A 14,001-nucleotide genomic window follows, 5' to 3' on the forward strand; every position below is an offset into this window, starting at 1 on the left:
ACCTTGGATGTTGGGAGTTATAGTTCACTCTCTTTCAGAAAGCCCCGTGACTCCCCAATGATGGATCTGGACCAAACCTGGCACACAGACCCAACATGATAAACTTTAAATACTGGTGGAGTTTGGGGGCAATGACCGAGGATGGTGGGAGTTGTAGTTCGCTCATATGTGAAGAGCACTCTGGATCCCACCAAAATGGGTCTGGACCAAACATGACACACAGACCCCCTCCAAGTTGAACTTTAAATACTGGTGGGGTTTGGGAGTAATGACAGAGGATGATGGGAGTTGTAGTTCACCCATATGTGATTAACACCGTGGATCCCACCGATGACGAGTCTGGACCAAACCTGGCATACAGACCCAAGATGATAAACTTTGAATGCTGGTGGGATTTGGGGGCAATGACAGAGGATGATGGGAGTTGTAGTTCACCCATATGTGAAGAGCACTGTAGATCCCACCAAACAACGAGCCTGGACTACATTTGGCACACAGGTCCATCATGGCCAACTTTAAATACAGGAGGGGTTTGAGCGGCATTGTCCAGGGATGATGAGAGTTGTAGTTCACCCACAAACAGAACACTGTGAACCCCACTGATGATGGATCGGGACCAAACTTGGCAAACATACCCAACATTACCAACTATAAATACTGATGTGGTTTGGAGGGGGGTAATGATAGAGGATGATGAGAGTTGTAACTTACTCACACCCTTATGCATTTTCCAATGGGACCACTCATAAAATCGCAAAACAAACAATGATCTTTTTCTAATAAACAGCGTTACAAATCACAGAACCCAGGCATCGCAGGGGATCAAAGAAAGTAAGAAATAAAAGGAAGCCACCCTTCCATCCTTCAACCCTTTTAACTACATGGCAACTTATTTAGATGCAACCAAATAACAGGAAAATGTGAGCAAGAGTGTGTAGTAAATAATATTCAGAATTTTTTCCTCTCTCTTTTTCAGGTTTTTTTCTTCTGGTGTTTCATCCATCCCATCTCATGATGTCAAAATCCATGGATATGGATCTAACGTAGTTCTTGCCAACTAAGTGAGGAGCTCAGCAATTGGAGGAATTTCCTCAGACTGGTTTCCTTCAACTCTTTTTCATCTGGGACCTTTTCCCTTTCCCTGCTGGCCCTGGGTTCAAATCCTTTCCATGTGGAGAAGAGACTTCTGGCTCACTGTCTGCTGAAAAGGCAAGAGAGAAACATTTCTTAGGTAAGATTCAAGAGAAAATCTTCATTTCTGAATGCATTGAGTGTGGCAGAATTGGAGACAAGACGGTTCTTTTGGGGAAATTGAGGTTCTGGGTTATCAAGTTGGTTTTATGAATGAGAGGCCTCAAGAAAACCGTAGTTTTAACAACTTTGCTCGCGTCTTTCAAATGCAGGGCCTCTGTGACTTCATCAGCAGCAGCAGCATCATTATCATCATCATCATCTTATTATTATTATTATTATTATTATTATTATTATTATTATTATTATTAATTGTATGACATAGCAAACTAGATAGATATGCTGGATTTCGTATCACAAAACCACAAGTCGAACACTTCCCAAGTGTCTAGGACTGTGTAATGTATTTTCGGATGATGCTTGCAGATCCCAGTGGGGTGGCCTTTTGCAGTTGGCAGATCGTAATTTTGTCAATGTCTATTGTTTCCAAATGCCGGCTGTGATCTTTTGCACGGCACTCAATGTGCCGATCACCACCGGGACCACCTGTACTGGTTTCTGCCAGAGTCTTTGAAGTTCAATCTTGAGGTCCTGATAGCGGCTGAGTTTTTCCTGTTGTTTTTCGTCAATGCGACTGTCACCTGGGATGGCGACATCAATGATCCAAACCTTTTTCTTTTGCACAACTGTGATGTCTGGTGTGTTGTGTTCCAGAACTTTGTCAGTCTGGATTTGGAAGTCCCACAGTATCTTTGCGTGCTCATTTTCCAATACTTTTGCAGGTTTGTGATCCCACCAGTTCTTTACTGCTGGAAGATGGTACTTAAGGCATAAGTTCCACTGAATCATTTGGGCCACATAGTTGTGCCTCTGTTTGTAGTCTGTCTGTGCAATTTTCTTACAGCAGCTGAGGATATGATCAATGGTTTCGTTGGTTTCCTTGCACAGTCTGCATTTTGGGTCATCAGCTGATTTTTCGATCTTGGCCTTAATGGCCTTTGTTCTGATGGCTTGCTCCTGGGCTGCAAGGATCAGGCCTTCTGTCTCCTTTTTCAGGGTCTCATTCATGAGCCAGAGCCAGGTCTTCTCCTTATCAGCTTTTCCTTCAATTTTGTCAAGGAACTTTCCATGCAGTGTTTTGTTGTGCCAGCTGTCAGCTCTAGTTTGTAGTGCAGTTTTCTTGTACTGGTTTTTTGTCTGCTGTGCTTTGAGAAGTTTCTGATTTTTGACTTCAATCAAAGCAGGTTCTTCACTTTGCTTTACATATTCTGCCAGGGCCTGTTCTTCTTCTTTGACTGTTTGTTTTACTTGCAAGAGTCCTCTGCCCCCTGATCTTCTAGGCAGATATAGCTGGTCAACATCACTGCGAGGGTGCAGTGAATGATGAATGGTCATGAGTTTTCTTGTTTTTCTGTCCAAATTGTCCGGTTCCACCTGTGTCCAGTTTATAATGCCAGCAGTATACTTTATGACAGGTATGGCCCAGGTGTTTATGGCCCTCCCACCACAACAAGGTGGCACCTACGGAGGGGTTGTTGTTGTTGTTGTTATTATTATCATTATCATTGTTACAACTCCCATCATATTATCTCACCCCCTCCCATCCTGCTGTTATTATACATTAGTCATGCGGGTCTGTGTGCCAAGTTTGGTCCAGATCCATAGTTAGTGGGATTCACACAGTTCTCTGGGATGTGGGTGAACTACAACTCCCATCACCCCTACCATTTCTGCCCTCCCCCCTTGTAATTAAACTGAGTCATTATGGGTATGTGTTTTAGGTTTGTATGTGGGTGAACTACAACTCCCATCATCCTAGGTCAATTTCCCACCAAACCCTACCAGCATTGTGTGTCATAATAGTTTGGGTGAGATCAATCACTGGTGGGGTTCATAGTGCTCTCTGGATATTAGTGGACATCAACTCCTATCATCCTGGGTCAGTTCCCCCTTCCCCAACCCCTCCAGTATTTTAAGATGGTGATGGTCTGGGTGCCAAATTTGGTCCATATCTTTGGTGAATACAACTCCCAACATCCTCTGTCATTGCCTTCCCAAACCCCACCAGTATGTAAAGTTGACTATGTTGAGTGTGTGTGTGAAATTTGGTCAAGATCCATTTTTGGTGAGATTCACACGGTACTCTGGATGTGACCAGACTACAAGTCCCATCATGCTCTGTCAACACTCCTGCCCAAACCCCACCAGTATTTTAAGCTGGTCATGACTAATCTACTTCATCTTTATCTTGGAAAGAAGTCACGAGTGGAGTGCCATCAGCAGGGCTCTGTCCTGGGCCCGGTTCTGTTCAACATCTTTATTAACGACTTAGACGAAGGGTCAGAAGGCACGATCATCAAGTTGGCAGACGACACCAAACTGGGAGGGATAGCTAACACTCCAGAAGACAGGAGCAGAATTCAAAACAATCTTGACAGACTAGAGAGATGGGCCGAAACTAAGAAAATGAAGTTCAACAGGGACAAATGCAAGATAATGGAATGCAAAGATACAGAATGGGGGATGCCGGACTCGACAGCAGGACGTGTGAAAAAGATCTTGGAGTCCTCATGGACAACAAGTTAAACATGAGCCTACAATGTGATGCGGCAGCAAAAAAAGCCAATGGGATTCTGTCCTGCATAAATAGGGGAATAGCGTCTAGATCCAGGGAAGTCCTGCTCCCCTCTATTCTGACTTGGTCAGACCACACCTGGAATCACACTGTGTCCAATTCTGGGCACCGCAGTTGAAGGGAGATGTTGACAAGCTGGAAAGTGTCCAGAGGAGGGAAACTCAAAGGATTAAGGGTCTGGAGAACAAGCCCTATGAGGAGCGGCTTAAAGAGCTGGGCATGTTTAGCCTGCAGAAGAGAAGGCTGAGAGGAGACATGATAGCCATGTACAAATACGTGAAGGGAAGTCATAGGGAGGAGGGAGCAAGTTTGTTTTCTGCTGCCCTGCAGACTAGGACACAAAGCAATGGCTTCAAACTACAGGAAAGGAGATTCCACCTGAACATCAGGAAGAACTTTCTGACTGTGAGGACTGTTTGGCAGTGGAACTCTCTCCCCTGGGCCGTGGTGGAGGCTCCTTCTTTGGAGGCTTTTAAGCAGAGGCTGGATGGCCATCTGTCGGGGGTGCTTTGAATTAGATTTTCCTGCTTCTTGGCAGGGGGTTGGACTGGATGGCCCATGAGGTCTCTTCCAACTCTACGATTCTATGATTCTATTATTCTACTTAACATGTTAGCTCCAGATCCATCATCAGCAGGTTTGACAGTTCCCTCCAGATGTGAGTGGACTACAGATCCCATCACCCTGAGCTAATCACTTTCAATGCCTGCCAGCATTTTAAGTTGATTTTTTTTGTGTGTCAGGAGCAACCGGAGTTGCTTCTGGAGTGAGAGAATTGGCCGTCTGCAAGGACGTTGCCCAGGGGACACCCGGATGTTTTGATGTTTTACCATCCTTGTGGGAGGCTTCTCTCATGTCCCCGCATGGAGCTGGAGCTGAAAGCGGGAGCTCATCCGTGCTCTCCCCGGGTGGGATTCGAACCTGGCAGCCTTCAGGTCAGCAACCCAACCTTCAAGTCACGAGGCTTTTATCCCCTAGGTCACCGGAGGCTCCTATTTTAAGTTGATCAAGATGGGTCTTGTGCCAGGTTTGAACCAGATCCATCGTCAGCAGGCTTGACAGTTCTTTTTGGATGTCATCCCTTGTCAATCCCTTCCCCAAAGACCCCATGGTATTTTAAGTTGATCAGGATGGTTTTGTGAGCCAGCTTTGGTCGAGATCCATGGTCATTGGCCATGGTACTGCTCTCTGGATGTGGGAGCCATCCCGGAAAACAACAATAATATTGGGTTGTTGTATGTTTTCCGGATTCTTTCTCCCACCCTGGACCTTCCACAGATATATAAACCCCACTTGCCTAGTTTCCTAAAGACCTCAAAGCCTCAGAGGATGCCTGCCATAGATGTGGGCGAAACCTCAGGAGAGAATACTTCTGGAACATGGCCATACAGCCTGGAAAACATACAACAAACCTGTGATCCCGGCCATGAAAGCCTTCGACAAAACAATAATATTGTATATACATATATTCGATTATATACATAGATCCCATATGGGGCAGAGTCGCTTGTTTTGGGGTTCAGATGGATAGAGCTCTTTAGCATGTCTTTTGAAGGATAGATGTATCTTGGATTTTCCCCTTTCGTTTGATGCTGAAACGGGTTTCCTTCTAAGCCGTTGGTTGCATTACCTGATTAAGGACTTCATTATTCCTTTATTGCTTTGGACTCTGGGCGGCTTTTAATTGACTCTTCTTCTCTTGCGGTTTGCGATTGGCTCTCGTTGTCGCCTTGTCCCTGGAAACGTGGGATTTCCCTCCCCCTCCAATTTGTGTTTTCCGTTGCTAAAAATACTGGCCGGCTTTCTCCTGGTGCCCTGCAAAGCTTGTTTTGGTAAATGAAAGGAGACCAGTCGCAAATTGGGAACGGGCACAACTGCAATTGAATTAGACACTGACAAACCTGGGAAAGGGAGCAAAATACGCAAATACCCAATTATACGTCGCTTTCCGCATTCCCCTCCATTGCACCCAACGTATTTGGGTTGCCAATGGGATGGGAAGGGGCAAAGACCTGGAAATGAAACTCATCATTTAGTCTAAATGGATCCAATAAGATTGTTTACCCAACCTTTCCTCTCAGCCTTTCATCCCCAACGAATGAAGCCAGAAAATTAATTAGGTAAGGGACCCATTAGCAGAGCAAATGAGCCCTTTCAGCAACCCACTGATTGGGTTTGATAAGATGTCTCTTATCTTTGATTTATCTGTCTATTTGTTAGGAGAGCGCTAGATCATCTCATTCTTTGGGGTTGAATCTGGTCCTTTTAGGCTCCTAATTTGACTTTCCGGGGTCCTTTAGGCCATCATAGATGCATCTACACCAGGGGTCCCCAAACTAAGGCCCATGGGCTGGATGCGGCCCTCCAATGTCATTGACCTGGCCCCTGTCCTAAACTATAGATTTAGGGTTGACCTAAGTCTCCCTGGGTCTTTGGAGGTCTCTTTGCTTACTTATGGCTTTATGAGATCGTCTAGATGGTCTTTGAAAGTTTCTTTGCTTAGCTACGGCCTTATGAGACCGTCTAGATGGCCTTTGAGGGCCCTTTTCCTTACCTATGGTTTTATGAGATTGTCTAGATGGCCTTTGGGGGCCCCTTTCTTTGCCTATGGTCTTATGAAACCATCTAGATGGTCTTTGAGGGTCCCTTTCCTTATCTATGGTCTTCTGATGGACTGACGAGATCATCTAGTTGGCCTTTGAGGGTTCCTTTCCTTACCGATGGTCTTATGATACCATCTAGATGGTCTTTGGAGGTCTCTTTACTTACCGATGGTCTTATGAGACCATCTAGATGGTCTTTGGAGGTCTCTTTGCTTACCTATGGTCTTATGAGATCGTCTAGATGGTCTTTGGAGGTCTCTTTGCTTACCGATGGTCTTATGAGATCGTCTAGATGGTCTTTGGAGGTCTCTTTGATTACCTGTGGTCTTATGAGATCGTCTAGATGGTCTTTGGAGGTCTCTTTGATTACCTGTGGTCTTATGAGATCGTCTAGATGGTCTTTGGAGGTCTCTTTACTTACCGATGGTCTTATGATACCATCTAGATGGTCTTTGGTGGTCTCTTTGCTTACCTGTGATCTTATGAGATCGTCTAGATCAGGGGACCCCAAACTAAGGCCCTCTGAGGTCATTGACCTGGCCTCTGTCCTAAACTTTAGACTTAGGGTTGACCTAAGTCTGAAATGACTTGAAGGCACTCAACAACAACAATCCTAACTTTGGAATATTTCATCATAGTCTGGCCCCCCAGCAGTCTGAGGGACTGTGAATACCCCTGATCTACACCGTAGAACTGAATGCAGTTTGAGACCACTTTGACTGCCTTTGTGCGCCTTCTTTGTGATGGTCTGATTCGATGCGGTCCTATTTGCACCCCGGTTAGCAAGGGCTGGGCTATGATGGGATCCCCTCCAACTCGGTTTCTTTTCCGGTCTTCCAGCCTTGGCGTTTAATCACAGCTTCCCCCAATGCCTTTCAGATATTAAAAACTGATAAATGCTATCCATGCTTAATCTCCTTTCCTATATGGCTTAGCACATAAGCCCGGCTCCGTTTAACCTTTTCTCCAATGTCATCATTAAAGCCCTTTAGTGGCGCTTGCACTGCTTTCCTTTGGAAGCCATTCAATGTATCCCTAGCCCACTCCGTTCATGAAGATGATGGTCCACATTGAGCCTGGTTATACTTCCAAGTACAAAGACAAGTATCCACTATTACAGTAATACAGAAATCATTAAACCTAGAATTTAGTTCAATATATCAATATGAAAACAGATACAAAAGGCATGGCTAAACAAACAAACAAAGGTCTGTTACATTCACAGTAAAAACAACATTTTTCTCTTGAAGGATGAATTTACTCCTCTTCTCATAAACAATAAATGTTCTTTAGTTTTTTAATTGTTCCACATACACAAATTGTTCCACATACACAAATTGTTCCACATACACAAATTGGCGAAGTGCATTAAAGCACTGAGCTGCTGTACTTGCGGACCGAAAGGTCCCAGGTTCAAATCCTGGGAGCGGAGTGATCACCCGCTGTTGCTCCAGCTTCTGCCAACCTAGCAGTTCAAAAATATGCCAATGTGAGTAGATCAATAAGTACCGCTCTGGCAGGAAGGTAAGGGCGTTCCATGCAGTCATGCCAGCCACATGACCTTGGAGGTGTCTACGGACAACGCCGGCTCTTCGGCTTAGAAATGGAGATCAGCACCAACCCCCAGAGTCAGACATGACTGGACTTAATGTCAGGGGAAACCTTTACCTTTTACCTCTTATATATCATGATTGTTCTTCTTTCTTTATTATGGATAGTAGACTCCAAAACCACAACCGGTTATGAATGTTTAAAACTTAGATCTTTCTGATCCACATTTTTTAAAAAAAACTCAAAAAAACAACTGAAAAAAGGACTACAATCCACCTGATGAAGACTCTTTTGAGTTGAAACCGGTTGTGGTTTTGGAGTCTACTATCCATAATAAAGAAAGAAGAACAATCATTATATATAAGAAGAGGACTCAATTTGTGTATTAGCTGGGGCTAACAGCGGGTGCTCATTCCGCTCCCGGGATTTGAACCTGGGACCTTTTGGTCTGCAAGCTCAGCAGCTCAGCGCTTTAACCCACTGTGCCACCAGGAGCCCCAGCTTGTAAGTTTAGCGAAAAGAGAGATCAGATCAGAAAGAACAATGATTCACAAGTTTAGCTCTCATTGCTCTCAGCAAAGCTTAAAAATGCATAACTGTGCCCTGGACGACCGCCAACCTCTTGGCCCTTTGCTCCCTTTCGTCTTTCCAACGTCCAATAAATGGAATAATCAAATGCCCTCCAAATGTCAATATTGTCAAGGGGGAGAGCCCAGGCGTGGAGCCCAGAAGCGGAGGCTCCACTTCCCTCTTTCTCCCCAATAACACAATTCTGCTTCTGCTTCGCCTTCTCTTTTTCTTTTTCTTTAAAGGGAGAAATTAAATCAGCCGTTGTTTAATGCGTCCCCAAATTAAAAGGCTCTGTCTGCCTAAATGCATTTTCTTGCCAGTTTGCTTTTTCCCTGGCTAATAATAAGATGCCGTTTCTCCAAGAGAGGAGAATGCAGGGGAATTAGTCACCCGCCTTAACGGGCTTAATGATTTAATGAAGAGCCGGGATTCATCCTTTTTTGTAATGGGAGACATATTGTTCCGAACTAACCTGATTTCCAGCTGCAAGGAAATGGCTCCAAGAGGGAAATGAGGAAGAAGAAAGAGGTCAGGGAAGAAGGAGAAAAGAGAACCAGACGAGGTACTTGGTGGACTACAACTCCCCAAGTAGCCCCTCATAGATATTTTTCTAGTGGACAGTGAAGCAACAGCTCCCCCTGTGGCCGGAATCGTGAAGCTGGGAAAAAAATGTTAAATGCCTCTGTGTCTGTCTATATATGTTGTTTGTCTGTTGGCATTGAATGTTTGCCATATATGTGTTCATTGTAATCCGCCCTGAGTCCCCTTTGGGGTGAGAAGGGCGGAATATAAATACTGTAAATAAATAAATAAATAAATAAATAAGTACATCTCCCAACATGCTCTGAGAAGTCTCACCACATTGATCCATTCTCTGTGCTAGGAAGGGAGAGGTAGCTTTGGATTCATTGTCCCGGGAATTATAGTTTCATTTGCTATTTAGATCACTCTGGGTGCCTCTATGCTGTACCATTATTGCAACATTAGCTGACACCGGTGAATGCTATGAAACCCTGGGGGTTGTAGTTCGACGCGGTCTTTCAACTTCTCTATCCAAACTACAACTCCCAGGATTCCATATCATTGAACCATCGCAGTTAAAGGGCAGAGGGTGTGGGTGTCAAGCTGAATTAATTCTGCAGTGTAGATGCAGCTAGGTTGGCCATAATGTTATGGAAACCTGGGAATTGTAGTTTTACAAGGGCTTGGGTCTTCTCTGCCTAAGAGCGCAAAGCTGCAACTCCCAGGATTCCACAGCATTGAGCGATGGCCATTAAAGTGGTGTCATACTGTATGAATTCTCAGTGTAGATGCACCCAGAGAAGATGAAAGACCTTGTAAAACTACAAATCCCAGGATTCCATAGCAATTAAAGTATTGTCACATTGCATTAATTCCATGGTGTAGATGCAGAGAAGACGAAAGACCTTGTAAAACTACAAATCCCAGGATTTCATAGTACAGTAGAGTCTCACTTATCCAAGCCTCGCTTATCCAAGCTTCTGGATTATCCAAGCCATTTTTGTAGTCAATGTTTTCAATATATCGTGATATTTTGGTGCTAAATTCGTAAATACAGTAATTACAACATAACATTACTGTGTATTGCACTACTTTTTCTGTCAAATTTGTTGTATAACATGATGTTTTGGTGCTTAATTTGTAAAAGCATAACCTAATTTGATGTTTAATAGGCTTTTCCTTAATCCCTCCTTATTATCCAAGATATTCGTGTATCCAAGCTTCAGCAGCCCGTTTAGCTTGGATAAGTGAGACTTTACTGTAATTAAAAGTATCGTCACATTGCATTAATTCCATGGTGTAGATGCAGAGATGAAAGACCTTGTAAAACTACAAATCCCAGTATTCCATAGTAATCAAAGTATTGTCACATTGCATTAATTCTGCAGTGTAGATGCACCCAGAGAAGATGAAAGACCATGTAAAACTACAAATCCCAGTATTCCATAGTAATCAAAGTATTGTCACATTGCATTAATTCTGCAGTGTAGATGCATCCACAGAAGATGAAAGACTTTGTAAAACTACAAATCCCAGGATTCCATAGTAATTAAAAGTATTGTCACATTGCATTAATTCTACAGTATAGATGCATCCAGAGAAGATAAAATACTTTGTAAAACTACAAATCAAAGGATTTCATAGTAATCAAAGTATTGTCACATTGCATTAATTCCATGGTGTAGATGCAGAGAAGATGAAAGACCTTGTAAAACTACAAATCCCAGGATTCCATAGTAATTAAAGTATTGTCACATTGCATTAATTTCACGGTGTAGATGCAGAGAAGATGAAAGACCTTGTAAAACTACAAATCCCAGGAGTAGTTAAAGTATCGTCACATTGCATTAATTCTTCAGTGTAGACAGTACTCCCTGGTACTGTAATTAAACCGAACCTCCCATAGGCTGGAGCCAGGATGCTCAAAGTGGTATCAAAATGCTTTAGTTGTGCAATGCGGATCTCTCAGTTGTTTGTTGGAGAGACAGTGTTGTATGCCTTCCTTTCCTTTGAACGGTTCCTGTATTCCTCTTTTTACAGGCTTTATAGGATTCGCCACTTACTCTCTTCTCAAGGTCAGCCTGAAGAATGCCAGGCTGCGCTAATAGCAATAAGTATTTCCAGAGAACATTTCCGAAGCGCAGGATCCTGTGCGCTCCTTGGCCTGTTCTGCAATTTGCATGCTCTTCTTCTTCTCTCTCTCTCGTTTAAATGAAACATAATGAGCCTTATGGAACATGGCCCCGGGGTTCCGCGCTTGCAATTTAGATTTCTACCAGAAACATCCAATCCATTTCAAATAAGCCGGAAAACAATAGAGGAACGGCACCAATGTTGTGCACGGTTGTGCCGAAGCGGCCGGGGTTAAGAACAATGGGGCGCATAATGCGTCAGGTGCAGAAAGATGTATTGGAAATGGAAACAAGCAACTGAATGTTTCATCTACATTGTGGCATTAATAATAATCATAACAACAACAATAACAAAAACAACTTTATTTTTATATCCCGCCTCCATCTCCCCGAGGGGTCTTGGGATGGCTTACATGGAGCCATGCCATTAGAAAATAAAAACATCTATATATATATATAAAAGCAGAATGGCATCGCTCCACCGGGCAAAACAACAAAACTAAAGGCCCCCCAACCTAGAAAATTGACAACACAACCCCTCATCCATGTCTCTATGTTCTTACAAACAAACTACACATCCCTAACCTCCATGGAGCCAAAAAACCCCAAAAACCGGAATGCACCCCTTTGTGACCCACCTTGATTGACACTAAACAGCCTTGCAGCTTCAAAGCCAGGCTGCCTCCAAGGCCACAGCAAAACAACAACAACAAAAAAAAACACACACACACACACACACAAAACACCACTTCAGTGTGAATTTTAAACCATTGTGTAGAAGGGCCCTCATATAATCCTGTTCCAGGCAAATCATATAACATTATCAAAATAATGTATAATAATTACTGTGCTCTAATAACAATACACAACAATATAATCTCTAAAATCATGACACTAAATCAACACTCAGAACACAGGGGAATTCCACACAGGAAACAACCAGGCCCAGCTAACACCTCCCAACAAAGGATTCCCTCACGCAGGAAGCAGCCAGGCTAGGAAGCTACAAGACCATTCAATGCTAAACAACTTAAATGATCACACCCAGCTAACACGTCCCAGTAAAGGATTCTTCCGGGTACTAACCAGACAGACCTTGAAGCTGCAGGCCTATTCAATGCTAATCAAGGAGATCCATGGCAACACCTGCCTCAACCAGACAACAGTTCTTTCTACCACACTGCACGTTATTCCACACATATATCAACCCCTTTGTGGCCCACCTTGATTAACACTGAACAGCCTTGCAGCTTCAAAGCCAGACTTTGGAAACCACGAGGCTACTCCATCTCATTCAACCTGGCCTAGCAAGGATACCCTATGTAGAAAACGGCTTTCAAGCAGCGAGGCTATTCACTGCAATTCCAATTGGCCACAGCAACGCGTGGCAGGGCACAGCTAGTGTCAAATAAAATACAAATTATATATGTAAACATAATAAAATAACAATGACGTCTAAACACGCAATTTAAAAACCTGAGCAAGATTCATAAAAGCAAACTGGGCCAAAGTGCAGTGGTATACAGTAGAGTCTGACTTATCCAAGCTAAATGGGCCGGCAGAACCTTGGATAAGCTAATATCTTGGATAATAAGGAGGGATTAAGAAAAAGCCTATTAAACATCAAATTAGGTTATGATTTTACAAATTAAGCACCAAAACGTCATGTTATACAACAAATTTGACAGAAAAGGTAGTTCAATACGCAATAATGTTACGTTGTAATTACTGTATTTACGAATTTAGCACCAAAATATCACGATACATTGAAAACATTGACTACAAAAATGCATTGGATAATCCAGAACCTTGGCTAAGCGAGTCTTGGATAAGTAAGTGCGTTAAAGCACTGAGCTGCTGAACTTGCAGACCAAAAGTCCCAGGTTCAAATCCCCAGAGCGGCTTGAGCGCCTGCTGTTAGCTCCAGCTCCTGCCAACCTAGCAGTTCGAAAACATGCCAATGTGAGTAGATCAATAGGTACCGGTGGGAAGGTAACGGCGCTGCATGCAGTCATGCCAGTGGCCACATGACTTTGGAGGTGTCTACGGACAACGCCGGCTCTTCGGCTTAGAAATGGAGATGAGCACCAACCCCCAGAGTCAGACATGACTGGACTTAACGTCAGGGGAAAACGTTTACTTTTACTAATGTTACGTTGTAATTGCTGTATTTACTAATTTAGCACCAAAATATCACGATACATTGAAAACATTGACTACAAAAATGCATTGGATAATCCAGAACCTTGGATAAGCGAGTCTTGGATAAGTGAGACTCTACTGTATATATATTGTAAACTGGAAAAGAGGTAGGTATGGCACCACTTTAACTGCCATGGCTACATGCGATGGAATCTTGGGATTTATAGTTTGCTACTCTTGGGCAGAGAAAGCAAAAGCTGTCCTAAAACTATGTTTCTGTAACACTGAGCCAATGGCAGTTCGAAGTGGTGGTGGGGCAATAGGTTAAACCCTAGTGCCGGCTGGACTGCTGGCCTGAAGTTTGGATTGCTGACCTAAAAGTTGTTGGTTTGAATCCGTGAGGTGGGGTGAGCTCCTGTCTGTCAGCTCTAGCTTGCGGGGACATGAGAGAAGCCTCCCGGGCATCCCCTGGGCAATGTCTCAGTACACGGCCAATTCTCTCACACTAGAAATGACTTGCGGTATGTTCTCAAGTGGCTTCTGACACAATAAAAAAAGTTTGAAGTAATGTCAAACTGCATTAATTCTACAGTGTAGATTGTCCCTATGAAGTAAAGGTAAAGGTTTCCCCTGACATTAAGTCCAGTCGTGACCG

General features: G+C 43.5%; 1 protein-coding gene across 2 annotated transcripts in view; it reads left to right on the top strand.

Annotated features, from left to right (window-relative positions):
• The window catches only part of LOC100564939 (5-hydroxytryptamine receptor 2A), a 221,804-nt gene that overhangs the window by 165,884 nt on the left and 41,919 nt on the right, over positions 1–14,001 (top strand). For both annotated transcript variants that reach the window (XM_062963799.1, XM_062963798.1), the window contains exon 4: positions 977–1,231. The gene's annotated coding sequence lies outside the window, so the exon portion shown is untranslated. The remainder of the gene's footprint in view (positions 1–976; positions 1,232–14,001) is intronic.

Source organism: Anolis carolinensis, unplaced genomic scaffold (assembly GCF_035594765.1).
Source record: "Anolis carolinensis isolate JA03-04 unplaced genomic scaffold, rAnoCar3.1.pri scaffold_12, whole genome shotgun sequence".
NCBI lineage: Eukaryota > Metazoa > Chordata > Lepidosauria > Squamata > Dactyloidae > Anolis > Anolis carolinensis.